This window comes from Ruditapes philippinarum, unplaced genomic scaffold, assembly GCF_026571515.1.
Source record: "Ruditapes philippinarum isolate M1 unplaced genomic scaffold, ASM2657151v2 ctg7513_1_1_1_1, whole genome shotgun sequence".
Taxonomy (NCBI): Eukaryota; Metazoa; Mollusca; class Bivalvia; order Venerida; family Veneridae; genus Ruditapes; species Ruditapes philippinarum.
Window position 1 is genome coordinate 14,067 of NW_026857356.1, and position 13,341 is coordinate 27,407.

At 29.7% G+C, this 13,341-nt stretch overlaps 1 long non-coding RNA gene across 1 annotated transcript; it reads right to left on the minus strand.

Moving 5' to 3' along the window:
* Window positions 1-5,551: 5,551 nt before the first annotated feature.
* On the minus strand, window positions 5,552-12,966 carry LOC132749456 (uncharacterized). Its single transcript, XR_009628419.1, has 3 exons — window positions 12,762-12,966; window positions 10,545-10,627; window positions 5,552-6,547 (listed from the first exon to the last, which is right to left on the minus strand). It is a non-coding gene; the product is annotated as an uncharacterized LOC132749456 (long non-coding RNA).
* Between the last annotated feature and the right edge of the window lie 375 nt (window positions 12,967-13,341).

Genomic DNA, 13,341 nt, shown 5'->3' on the forward strand with positions numbered 1-13,341 from the left:
GACAGAAATCAACAAAGTTTATTACCATGAAGATAAATAGGCAATCATTTTAAGAACAAAAATAATATAAATATCAAGAGCTTAGATGGACTCTGAAGTGCATAATAATTTATTACAAAATTATGAAAACATTTGTACATTTAATTGACACTAATAGAATGTAAACAGTATTAAACAGTATGTAATAGATATTTTTGACATAATGCATAATGCCCATCCAAGGCTTTAATTATAATGAGTGAACAGGTGAAAGTCAAATAAGTTTACATCTTGCCATAATTCCTTTCAATTTTATAATGTACTTTCCATTTATGAACGATAAATCAATGACATTGGAAATTACCCAAAATGTTCAATTTATAAAGAGTTTGGGACAGTCTTTTTATATTTTAGGCATACTTATATTTTATTCTAAACATTTTAAAATATCAGCTGTAGGTCAATAACCTTTTTTCAGTCAATTATTTGAAACATAAAGTCAATTCAGCATAACTTGACCATGACAAAATAGGCACAATGTCATTTTAATATCATAACCATGTTATTTTGAAATTAATAGGGTGTACTTTTTCAAAATAAAATATTGTTTCAACACCGAAATTAAAGTAAGACGATTTAAATTAACATTTTAAATATCAAACCTCACATCCTCTATTAGTTTACATAAAAATTGGTCTTGCAATTTAACCAAAGTTGGGTATTATACTAAAGCCAAGAGAAAACTGTCTTGAATGATTTTCCTTTGAACAACATTCAACAAAGAAAAGTTAAACGTTGAATGCATGATTTTGTGTAAATATTATCAACAGTGTTTAACATTAAAATTTAAGAAGCGTGTTCACTTTTATCGCTAGTTTAGGGGAATGAGTACCTATCATATAGCATAAGATTATAAGAAATCCTAAAGAAATGGAAAACTTTTAACCTCTAAATTTAAAACTTCTAACCTCTAAATTAAAGTTTTAAGTTTAATTATGTGTAGATCTATGATCAAACTATAAGAAAAAATAAAAATTAAATGATATACTTTCAAATTTAAAGTTTTAGATCTATATTTGGATGGTGTTCACTATGACTAAATCATCAAAAGAGGTTCACAACCATTTAATAAATTAGCTAACCATTTATTATATTAAAATATTTATCTTTTTAGGTTGTGTAAAGTAAATAAAAGGTGCAATGGAAAATAAATTTTACAATGAAAAGTGAACTACAACTTGTCAACTTAAAATTGCAATAAATTGTGTGACAAATATAAATTGTTATAAATCTGTACTGTAATGTAGCCTACACCATGAATTATAAACATAGTCAGACAAAGACAAATATTTAAAATTATTATTATTATTAATTTATTATCATTAATAATTTATTATTATTTTTATTATAATTATGAATTCATGATCATTGTCTTATTATTATCATTAGAATAGATCACATCATCATTATTATTATTATTGTTACAATTATCAATTCATTATTATTATTACTAATTTATTATTATTATCATCATCATTAATAATTTATTATTATTATTATTAACAATTCATTATAATTATTATTATTATTATTACTATTTATTTATTGTTATTATTTAATTTTTTTATAATATTTATTAATTTACTATAATTATTATTATCTAATATCTTAATCATGTGACTGATGTTGCATTGAAGTCTGCATCTTTTAATTATTTGTGCATTATCAATTTATCAATTTCTATTTAATGTGATTTTAACCCCTTCTTATCCGACATAATTTGCTAATTATGCATACTTAATTTTACCATAAAAACAATAGGCCCTAAAATAAGGCAATGTATTCACATCTATGATAACAAAAACTGAAATAATTTAATAGAACTGAAAAATTAATTTGTTCAACATGTAGATCTAAACCTAGGTTTCACATTGTAAAATAATGTATAAAATAAACATTTAAACAGGAAATACCTCACCTAATACTGTAAGGAACTAAACTACTAGCTCTACTAACATCAGTCACCCATTTATCTCATACAACAAAGTCATCACAAGACGCTGCTGATCACCATCGCATTTATTTCCACATTTCCTATACCGACCAGTAGTGTATTGTCTTTAATCACATTCTTCCAATCTCGTCCAGCAAAAAGAAAATTATAGATCTATTTTGATGATTTAAAAGCAAATAAAATATATTTTAAAACTGATTAGATCTAATTATAACTGATTTATTATGAACCTGTTAGATTAATAGACACATTTTTTCCTAAGTTAACACAATTGAAAATAGCAAAGTGCACCTACTGACCTAGCTAGATTATCGTATTATTTATATATCATATTTTTTTTTAAAGGTTTTTATTACAATCATCATCGTTACCATCATAACTAATAAACCGCGAATGATTTAACATTATAGCGAGATACAGACATAGCTAAACGAATAGCCGTGGGCGAGAGTAGATCCATGGATCGTCATAGTAAAATTGTCAATTTACGGCAGCAGTCAGCATAAAGCTACACAAAGTACAATCTTATGTTCATTTCACAAAACAATGAATATAAATAATTTAAATTTAAACTGTTCTCGACAACAATCTTTTGAAAATCTAAATCTGAATTGACTAAGAAAACTTCTCTGTCCATATAATATCCTGCTTGATTCCGTGTTCCATGTTCCCACCAAAGACATCAAGAACAATTCCGCTTCAATCGTGGAAAATATCAACAAAATTGCTGCTTATAGGGCACACAGAAATTACCGACGTCTTATCGATTCATATCTAGAAGATATTACTATCGATTGCTGTTTTGATCAGCGATTTTTTCCATTTTTTTTTCAACAATTCATTTCTTCCATTGTTACAACATTCGACGCCAGCGTTAAAAGGATATGACGTAGATACAGTACCTACGTCATAACCAGGGCAGGGTATAAGTTGTTCCCCAAATAACAGAGACTATTCTATAGAAATAGTCATCATTATACAAATATAATGTAAAGACGCGCTAAATGTTAGCGTTATAGTATAGGTGCGTCAATGGAAAATTACCCTTATTTCAATTTTTAAAAACGGTATTTATATTGTGTATGTGATAAATAGAATATTAAATTCGTGTAAGTTCATTACTGAATTTATTGCACTCGTTGAATAAAATAATATTATGTTCGCCAGAGGCTCGCATAATATAATTTTATTCAACGAGTGCATTAAATTCAGTATTGAACTTACACTCATTCAATATCCTCTACATGTATATACAACTAAACCATTGATACATGTCTTGATTCAGCAAGATGATTTAACCGAGTTTCAATCTTTTATTAGTATTAAATTTTTAGCTCGTCTATTCAAAGTATATGGACAGCTGTCCAATTCAGCCAGGCGTCCGCGTCCAGATTTCAGATTAAAGATTTTGTGCAGTTAAATATTTTTTTCTATAACTTTTTCTTGAGTTATCAACTTCAAACATACGTTCCATATCATCAACCACATTTTATGTGGTAAGGTTCATAACTCTAAATGCAATATTTTCAGAATTATCTCCCCTTGAACATAGCATTTTCCTAAAAGATATTATGTTTCACTGTAACTTTTCAGGAATAAAATTCTTTGATAAATTTTAGACACCCTTCACCCAAGGAACAATCATGGCAAGTTGCGTTGAAATTGGACTTGTGGGTTTTAACAAAAGGATTTTTTAAGTTCACTATAACATATGCACGCACAAACATGAATCGCAAAATATGGCAGTGGCATAAAGAATTATAAATTTTAATTTTCCAGGATTCGGACCAGGGTCTCTAGTCTGTTTATAAACGAGTAATGCTTCAATTTGTACAAGACTCAGATGTATGATTTTATTGGCGACGCCGGTGAGCGGCGTCGTCTCTTATGAAATGCTTTTTATTTTGGCCTATGGAAGGAGCTGTTATCATTAGCAGTTAATGTCATGTTGTGTTAATTAGTTTTATTTTGATTCGTAAAAATCAAGTAAACAAATATGTTGTTATATTTGTATTTAATAACATTATGTAAAAAGCATGTGCATTGTGATATTATTTTCACGAAATTGCTGCTTGTCCCTTAGCTTTATTGGCAATACTAAAACCCGAATTTCGAATATCGTTGTGGTCTACATTGATGCTGTATTCTTTTTCATTCATTTATATATTTTCAAAATGTTCCTACAAGAAGAACGTTCACCTGTAAAAATGAGTATTGAGATTGGTATTGGAACTGTTGTAAACGATTATCCTATTGATTTTATCCATATTACGTTTATCTATTGCACAGAATGATTGTTTTTACAAAGTGTACCAGTATCCGGATGTTGAAAGCTATCCGATTTTCTGCAATTACTGCTGTCACATGGCCATCTATCTTTTTATGAATACTTTACCATTACTTTGCATGGCTTAATAAACCTGATCCTGCAACATTTCATAATTTTGCTGTTAAGGGTGTTCTTTTGGGTTTCAGGTTTTCTCTATTTTAAGGGGATGTAACTCATGTTTACAAAATTATTTATTCTTTTCTGTCTATCTTAATTATTACTTACTATTTTTGTAGTATAAAATTTACCAGTTGTAAACTTGTTTTGTGGATATAAAAATGTATAAAAATATGTGCATTTACATGTCTCATCGTTCAATTCATATTTTCATTGCATACAACAAATGAAATCCCTAATTGATGCTTGTCACAAGATGCTCTGAAAAAAATTCTTAAAACACTGTCTCTGTTGAATATTTGGAAAGTCCAACTTTTCCAAGAGAACATTTGAAATGGTCGTTTCTAATGTTATGGTAAGAGGGCAATATCCTTTGTTCATATTGTATCAAAAGACCCAATTCAGTTAGTAGAGAAAATGTATCTGTCTCTACTCCCCTAAAGATATAAATTAATAACAGTCACTGTCTACAGTCTACACTGTGCTGGCAACGGCATCTTGCAAGATCCGTGCAGAAGAAATCGGCGAGATAACCGGACTTGTAGATTAGGTATAAGTATGCAGGCGAATCCAGAATGAGTTGTCGTAAATGCCAGAGATTTGGCTTGTACATGTGATAAGGATTACTGTAAAATATCAAAATAAGACAAAATATTGCGGTAATTTTCACTTACTTTTTTTAATTATTAAATTTTGTCATAATTTTTACTTATAAGCTTAAGCGTTAGATAGTGCCTCTAAAGCGCATTCGTAACAAAGCACAAAAAATCGATAGTTAAAATTTTATTAAGCTTTTGAAATGTAACCGACAACTTTTCCTACATAAAAACTACAATATATAATTCACTTTAATACGGAAAACAAGAACACAAAAGAAAGGCAGCGTTCAATGAACACAACCCCACACGACCAAGCAAAACATAATCTGCAATCTATTCAAAACAATTAAACATTAAAAGTCGAGATCCCACTTCCATAAAATGACTTCAGTATGGCGAAAGTTCTTTCAGCTTTTCTTATATTTCACTCGTAAGGGATGATTTAGTGCAATAATGGGAATAAATATTTTAATGAAATGTAGTTACAATTTCTCTTAAGAAATGACAATAAATATTTGTAGAAATTTATAATAGCTTTATTTAACACAAGGTTTTTAACAAAACGAGTATAGTATATAAACATGAGTGTGTATTAATAATTTCTGTAAGCTCAAAAGCTAATTCTTAAAGGAACTCAACTGAGATTTTTTGATATACTGAAATTGATTTTTTTTTTGTATTTAAAAGGACTTTTGCATGTTATATTGAAAATAATATGAAATATTGTCAGGCATCCTATAATAAGATGATTCAAGTCGTCAGTTTCACTCCCATGAATAATATTCGGTCCATGAATGAAGCAAACAACTTGATTTGGATCAAAATTTACTTGTGGGAAATAGTAAACATTTTCATTGTCTACCAAATATTCTTTATTGTCTTTCTGTACACTAATTACTAAATAGCCATCATTGAAAACATTGTATTCTTCAAGATCATCTTTTGCCAAAGACATAGCAGTTCTGTATGATTTAATGAAAATGGAACTTCCTGTATCAGCATATACAGATTGTGTTTTTTTCTCAAATGATATTTCCAGCAACCCAGCTTTAATGTTGTTTACAAGGAAACACGGACTTTCTTCTTTTGTTTTTAAACATTTATCTGTATCCGATTCTGATTTGATTTTCGTTCTTAAGTATAAATGACACTGAGATGGGTACAGTCTGGCATAAGCTTTAACATACTCTGTGATGCAACAGGGCAGACCATTTCTGTCTGTGAAGCCTGAAATTTCTTGTCCAGAAGCTGTCACAAGGGTAACAGCCATTTCCTCAAATAAACCAAACTTGCTTTTGCCATCCTTAAAGTAAAATGCTTTCCCTTCTATGAGTATTTCATCTACTGTTACTTCTTCATCAGAATTCTTGTATATATATCGTGTACCACCTCCATTCCTTTTCATAACAATTCTGTATTTCCCTTTGCTAAAATGTTGCCAACCTATGGGCACCTTGTATTCTGACCTCCTTCACGCCCACGACCACTTCTAGTATAAGGACTCGTGTGCTAAAAACAGAATAATATTTAGTTTATAAATTAAAGAAGCCATGTAAATATAATTGATCATTACTTATTTCTATACTTTTATTTGTTGTTACTAAATTGTTATTTGTAAGGAGTTATAGATCTATTATAAACTTGGTTAATTGCAACAATGGCAAAAAGGAGAACAAAGAAATTATTCTAAAAATGTTATTTTAAGTCATGTTTTCAGTATGTTTATATTAAATTGAATTGTTCATTACTGCTTCATAAAAAAACTATAATATAGTTGTAGCTATCATTACTTGGTCTTACTTGTTTTATCTTCATTAATATCATTTAATATAAGTTGTTAATATAATGCATACATCACATGACCAAAGTAAATATATGTTTGTCCATTTAATGATCAACATTATTTTTTGTCCAATCACATTGTAGTATTTTTCAAATTTCTGCTAAGTCAAACTTTGGTTAATGTGTACTAACTAAACAAAATTCACTTAATCTGTCGTCTAACCGCAGTCTAACAAATTTCAATAATGCATTATATTAGGGAGGAGTTAGAGGTATGGTGTACACTCTGAATTGTAAAATATAAAGGTTAGCAAAACAGTGCCAACATAAAAAAAATTAGACGAAGTCAGGTGTTTCTAAATGTTTTTTACAATCAATTGATTTATTACATATATGATACATGTTGGGCACGCAGAGACAAACTTTTTTTAAATCCTTTTAACTCTAAGAAAAATGTCTGTTATAAATTGCTGACCGTTTTAAACCTTATATTTTCTAGAAAAAGTAAACGAATCATTATTTTCTTTCACCTGATAGGAATGAACTGCATTATCAAGAATACAATTATTACATTTTTTGGCTAAATGGACCCCCTCCACACTGAAAGAAAAGAACTGTTTTTCAAATGAGCAGATCAATAGGGATTTTAAATATTAGTGAATAACTTGAAGCTAATAACGGATTTGTATAATGTATTTTTTCTCACATTTTCCATTTATTTTAAAAGGATGAACTCATGTCATTAACTCAATTGTTTTTTTACCTAATTGCATCGTTTTCCTCACTGTTTTTTTCCAGATATTTTATAGAAACATGATAGTCTTACTGTAGATAAAGGTATAAATTCTGTGACATTTCAGTACAAATTGTGCCTGATTATATGTTGAAAAGGTCATTTATTTAGCTTATCTAAATGTGACACGTTAGAAACTTGACAAGGTGTAGACATCTTGTAGAGCGAAAGGGCGGAGCTATCGTGATTTAGAGAAATGTCTTGTTTTTGGTAGAAAAAATAATGTTGATCATTAAATAGGTTAATGTTTAATAATATGCATTAACAAAAATAATTGGTCGCCTGCCTGCGGCAGGCTTGACCAATTATTTTTGTTAATGCATATTATTAAACACTAACCTATACATAGCAAACGACAACCATAAATACCAATCTTGATCAAATTGATTATGTTGAAATCAAGATAAATTCAATATTTGCTGTCACAAAACTGGGTGGTGACCCTGACCTATATTCTTTCCAAGTTTCCAGGTCTTAGAAAAGTAATGATGCAACAAGTAAATCATGCATGAAATTATAATATTATCACCAAAATTAACTGAGGGTGATAAACCTTTTCTGACTTTTTTTCAAATTTGTATATGTTACAAAGACCTGCAGAATTGAACAAATAACCTTAAAGGTAAATGTTATCTGAAGGTGAAGGTCTTGCTCAAATTGCTTAACATATCAGTTTGTCAAAGGTACTCAATTATGATTAGCATCTGTCAAGTATTTTCATAAGTGGCGGCATGGCCGAGTGGTTAACGCTTCGGACTAGTAATCTAATGATCGCTAGCTGCATGGGTTCAAACCCTGACAGGGGCAAGTCGTTGTTTCCTTGAGCAAGAAACTTTATACTAATTGCTCAGTACTGGTTGGTTCCAGGAACGGATTCGAAAGTGCGTTTATAAGCTTATAGCTTCCTGCACAATTGAACTAAAATAAATTCTGTATAAACCAAGTATTTTCATAGTTCTGACAATTTGCGCAATTCAATGAATTGGCCTTGATGCCCAAATTCCTATATGAATCATTCATTATGTGCAATTTGTCAACAGTGTTGTTTAGTCTCAGAATGATAAATAATAATTCAAATAAGAACAATGCAGCATTACATTTAGCAAAATTCAAGAATTAACCTCTAAAGTTGAAGGCCATATAAATGTCAGGATCAAGTTCAGATTGATCAAACTATAGGTACTTTTTAAATGGGTGTTAAGCATGAACAAATCAAACACTTTACAGACATGTTTTGGTCAATTTTAGCAAATTCAATTTCGTGATCAATTACATCAAGTCTGTTTTCTTGTTAACGTCAAGTTCAGTTGGAATTTGATAATGGCATCGAGCATTGTTATAACAATATTTTTGCCATTAATTGCAAAATTCAGGCAATATTTCACAAGTGGACCTAAAATATAAATCAATGTCAAATTTAGTTTGGGATACTGGAAGCTCTTTTCCTAAGAGTTATTGTTTTAAGTACGTAAGAAGACAATCCAATCATTAATAACAAATAATGAATATGTAAAGTAATAAATTCTATTACTTAAAGTTTTAAAAGAGCATAATTCTAGTCAAAACAAGCAATTATCATAGTATTGCAAGCAATCCATAAGTCCCCTACCGATTAGAACCCCAGCAACATTCTGATGGGCCATTGGCCATTCAATTTTACCAGTGAATGAACTAAAATCTTTTGAGTTCTAAGTTTGTCTATATCACAATAATGTGTTAAGTTTCCCTGCCTTAGTAAGTAAATTATATTTATACAACCTTGTCATATTATTATGATGTGGGATTTTAAAGTAAATCCTATTAGGAATGAAGAAGTTGGAGTAAAAAATACCAATTTCTCGAAAAAAATCTAAGTTCAAGGGGGACATAATTCTGAAAATAGTCATGCTAGAGTATTTAACCTTCTCAAAAATGTTGAGTGATAATAAGACACATATAAAAATATTATATGAAGTTTGAAGTAGATACATTAGGAAATAAAGAAGTTATTTAAAAAAGACAACATTATTTTTCATAAAAATTCTAAGTTCAAGGGAGGTAATACTGATAATTTTTTGTGCTAGAGTTGTAAACCTTGTCGCATATGATGTGGATGATGACAAGAAACTTATATTTAAAGTTTGAAGTAAACACCTTAAGAAATAAAGATTTTATGGTGAAAAAGCTGAAAAATCTAAATCAGAAATCTTGAAATTCAGGCTATTTGTTGCCATAGCAACCAGAATTTTCAACATAGGAACAAAAGGAACGACGTGCATAATTTCCATACTGCCATCTATCCATATATTAAGTTTCATAAAAATATTTTTAGTATTTTTTGCGTTGTCGCGGGATCCAGTTTTGTGGACGGACTGACGGACTAACAGACAGACAGACGGACGGAGGGTAAACCTGAAGTCCCCTCCGGTTAAACCGGTAGGGGACTAATTAAGACCTATTACTTAAGACCTATTACTTAAGACCTATTACTTAAAATTTATTACTTAAGACTTATTACTTAAGACCTATTACTTAAGACCTATTACTTAATACTTATTACTTAAGACTTATTACTTAAGATTTATTACTTAAGATTTATTACTTAAGACTTATTACTTAAGATTTATTACCTATCATTAAAGGTGTATAAATGTATATCCATATTGGCTGTGTAACCTAGTTTTTCTAGTAACCTAGTGTAACCATATTAGACACTGCCCTAGAAATCATCAGCACAACCTTTCACACCAATTTCCAGGATATTTTGACTGAAACAGTAGTCTCTATAGTGTTTTTCAATATTGGAAACCTATGGCCATCAAGGCTGGGGCCAATTTTAAAATAATTGGTGACACTAAATCTCTTCAAAAAGCATATTCATTTCCCAAATGAACTAACTTTTGCAAATAATACATAAATAACAAATTCTGAGAATTTTACTTTCCATCATACCTTTGAAAGAGATTGCCTTTCAGTTTTTTAGTGGCCATTATGCTTTGTACTAGCTGCTGTAACTTCTGTTTCCGCGTACGATCCTGCAAAGCATAAAAAAACTTTACTAACTATTTCTTATCTTTAAAGGTGATTCTTTACCTTGTCTGATACTAAATAAGGTTTATACACTGCCACCCTGCTATAAAATTAGCCCCATTTTAATGCCAAGTCCATTATAATGCTCAAAGAACAAACTTGGTAAAGATTTACAATGTGATCTTTGTGTTGACATATCATTTATCAATGTAACATTTTATTCTGAATATATACACACTATTTATTGCCAAAAACAATACTTATGGTACTTTTCCTTATTCATACATCCAACATCAAGTATCATTTCAATGTGTTCTTTGTATGTATGCAGTCTTTTCAACTTTTAATCTTCAAACTTTCTATTAAGCTATCACTCAGAATAAGTGTAGACATATTATCATCTGCTCTGCAATATACGCCCGAATTTATTGCAGGAGGCCACATTAGAAAGAAAATATCAACAACAGATAATCAATCTTATTTAATGAAAATCTAAAAGAGGATGAGTTTAAATCAAAATGAGAGGAAATATCGGTATGCAAAATGATTTTTAAGTACACAAAAGACAAAAATAATAATAGAAGAAAATGGAACTTATGTACTGTTTTAGCTTAACTCAGTTGTTCTATAATAATGACAGTCACATTATGATAGTTTTCTTCTAATGGTTAATTCTTTAATTGTTAATAAATAAAAGTAGATGAACAGTTTGTTTGTTGGTGTTATTTTGCTATGTTGGGGATTTTTATTTAATTGGGAAACAAAGAGGATATTTTGGATTGGGAATTGGGCCTGATCCTGGCTAGTGGTGATAGGACAAAAAAGCTTTGTATTATAAGTGACCAAATATTTTGAGTGGATGTCAAAATGTAAATTTGTTTACATTTTGCTATATCTAAGGTAAATTATGTATTACACTTCAAGCACATAATTATCTCTTTCTAAGTAATTTGCTAACATGCACTAAATCCATTCTTACATTACCAAAAAATTTTGCACTTTTTTGAAACAAATATTTGTTTTCATATCTGAGGAATATGCTTTTAAAGTAAATAAGATAATGGTAAAAAGAAGTCGCTACAATAAAGATCTTTTTGAATATCAAAGGATTATCTTAAATATTTTAAAATATTTAAAGTGACATTATGCCCATCCAAGAGTTTATAGTGAGTGAACGGATAAAGATCAAAATAAGTTTTCATTTTGCCATAATACCTTTTAATTTAAACATTAAGTGCACATAAACAATAAATAACACACAGATCCAAACAAAATTTCTGTAAATATCCATTAGAACTTACCCATAACACTTAGTTAACAAGAGGGCCATGATGGTCCTAAAGTCGCTCACCTGTATATAGGCCCCCGGAGCGGGGCCAGTTTAAACCCCAGGGCTTTTATTTGAACAAACTTGGTAGACACGCATTAGAAAATTATTCATGCTAAACATCTAAGGTCTAGCTTGTTGGGTATTTTAAAAGAAGTTTTTTTCTTTACACATATAGTTAAAAACAATAACACACCTGGGGCAGGGCCAGTTTTGACCCCAGGGCTTTTATTTGAACAATCTTTGTAGACACTTACTAGAAAATGTTTCATGCTTAACACATTTACGCAGAAAATATCTCTATTTCTTATGGAAGATGTCACAATGACTGTTTTAATTTAATTGATTTTCATTATAAACATTTTTTTTGAAAATATGCACCTGATATTTTTCATCTGAAACGGTAAAATAATGAAGAAAAATAGAAATATCATGTAAGTGTGTTATGTACTTCATTTGGTACACAGCTAAATCCATAACGTACCGGAAAACGGTATTTAGCTAGGTTTTCGAAAAGGTCCAATCCAATACACTTAAAAACTTTCTCAAGGCTTTACTATAATCAGGAACCTAGATCAAATAATATATGAAATAAAGGTCGCTGTTTAAATGCCGCAGATAGTCAGAATACTAGATCTAAAATGGCCCTGTACCTACTGCTGTAATCGGGACATTTCTTTTTTCAACAAAATTGAGAACAAGAAAAATTGTTTCCTACTTAACGTCCACAAAAAGGTTTCAATAAAGTAGAAATTATTCTAAACAGCGTGCAGTTACATTTAATTATTGACTTATTAATGTATCATACATACCATCTGTAACTGATCCTCAACTTCATCCTTTTCGGTCATCGCCTCAATTAACATCTTGTTTCTCCCGCCAAATATAGCGCGGTTCAGATAATATGTAAATAATAAGTCATAATCTTTAAATAATAAGTTATAAGTTATAGATAATAGGTAATAAGTAATAAATTTTAAGTACTAAATTTTAAATAATAAATGTCCCTCCAGGGCTTCCGTACAGCAAGCATCATTTTTAGAGAAAAAAGTAAGATTTCTTCATGAATCGACAGCAGCCGTGTATACAAAACTATGTAAACGTTATGATTATCCAATGAAAAATGACGTTACAAACGTGCAGTATTATAAACTTTTAAATACAAGCAATCTCCACACAGTGATCTCCCCTTAATTCTTCGGCGTAGATCTCTTCCACCAAGGTCCCAATATATCAGAATTTCTGATATACTATATTTTTTCAAAAATTGTTTTATCTACTGCTTTTATCTATCAGATAAGTTTTCTCTCATTTATTTAACAATGTTTATGAATAAATAAATAAATAATATGAATATTTAGAAATAATTTTAAAAATTATGAGATTATTTCT